General features: G+C 28.4%; 1 protein-coding gene across 1 annotated transcript in view; it reads left to right on the top strand.

Annotated features, from left to right (window-relative positions):
* LOC148302876 (fatty-acid amide hydrolase 2-like) overlaps window positions 1–1,735 on the top strand; it is a 40,213-nt gene continuing 38,478 nt past the window's right edge. The window contains exon 1 of the mRNA XM_088270908.1: window positions 1–155. The gene's annotated coding sequence lies outside the window, so the exon portion shown is untranslated. The remainder of the gene's footprint in view (window positions 156–1,735) is intronic.

Raw genomic sequence — 1,735 nt, forward strand, 5'->3', positions numbered from 1 at the left:
AGTGCACAACTGTCCGTGGAGAAGGTCGCATGTACCGTTATGCGTTATTATGAAAGCGAATACAACAAATCAAATATAAGTGACTAACTGTGGTTTGAATTGGTTCGTTTATCTAGTGCATTTGAAAAACAAAGAGAGTCAAGGCAGAAAAAGAGGTATTTCCATATTTTATAAAAATAATATTAAATTACATCTAAGTTTTGAACCGACATTTCTTGGTATTTTATTTTATAACTGCACTTTATAGAATAAAATAAAAACTATATTGTATTTTTCATATACATTTTATTTGACCAGCGATCGGGTTTCGTCGTAACCGACATCATCAGACTGATGTTATAAAGTTTGAAGTTACGGTTATAATGTTTGAATATCAATAATAAGTTTAAAAAGGAATAGTTTCCAGTTCAATAACCAATAAGGTTGACATGTTGATGTATATATTAGAAATTAATTAAAATTTCACTGTTTTGTATTTTTGATCACTTTTTGTTTGTATTATTTATTATTCATATTTAATATGCAGAAAACAATTCTCTTCTTCTCAAATAACTACGAAAACGTCATTATTAGTGTGAAAAATAAATGTTAATGTATTCATTAAAAAAAACTCTTTATTGGAAATATATTACATAAAACTGTTTATGTTTTTACTTATACATAAAAATGTTTTACTTATATGAAATTGTTTGTTTGGAAATTTATAATCATTATGTCCTGTTACTATGTATAAAACCGTTGGAAATACTATCACAACAATATACTTTACCTGTAACTGTTTATCCACTCTGCGTAAACTTATTAAAATACCAATATAACAAAGCATCAAAATAATGCAGTGCCCATTGCACATGTGAGTTAAGACATAAATAAAAAAAAAACAAATACACACATATATACATACATACAAATATTAGATGATAAATAGCAATATGTATGATGCTTAGATATTTCATTAAAGTAAACTACAATAATGGTTTGTCCACCTCAGAAGTATCGTAGTGTAATGGTCAGCACGCTTGGCTACCATACTGGAGGTCCTGGTTTCAGTTCCTAGGGGGAGTAGAATGGTGAATGTTACACGTGTGTCAAGTGATCACTTAACAAGCCTACGCAGGTCATAAACCCTGTGAATACCCATACCCAGAGATCAAAAGTGAAAACAAACATGTTTTTTTTTTCACAAATAAATCTATACATACAATAGGTACTGAAAATAAATGCACGAATTAGCACGCTTACCTACATATTATTAAAAATTAATACCTAATTAGCGAAATTGTATTCAAGGCGTTTCGCCATTTAAGTTAGATAATGTATTCAAAAGGCGAAAGTGACCATTATCTTCTAGAAAATTGTGTCAGAGAGTGTTTTTACTTTTTTTATAATATATATATATTTATATATATATGTATATATATATATATATATATATATATATATATATATATATATATATATATATATATATATATATATATATATATATATATATATATATATATATATATATATATATATATATGGATTCATCAAGTGATTTTTTATTAATTCGATCGAGGAAAACTTGGCACAATCAGTACGTGTGTCAAAAACTTGAAAGCGGCCGGATCAGGAGTCGAAATAATCGGCGGGTATGTATGAGGAGATGCATGAATGTGGAAGAAGCGAAGAGTGTTTGCAAAGACAGAGTGGTATGGTATTCTATTATCTCTGCCTACCCCTGCGGGAAAGA

The sequence above is a fragment of the Brachycentrus maculatus genome, unplaced genomic scaffold, assembly GCF_059751285.1.
Source record: "Brachycentrus maculatus isolate JH-2025_06_01 unplaced genomic scaffold, ASM5975128v1 h1tg000401l, whole genome shotgun sequence".
Classification (NCBI taxonomy): Eukaryota; Metazoa; Arthropoda; class Insecta; order Trichoptera; family Brachycentridae; genus Brachycentrus; species Brachycentrus maculatus.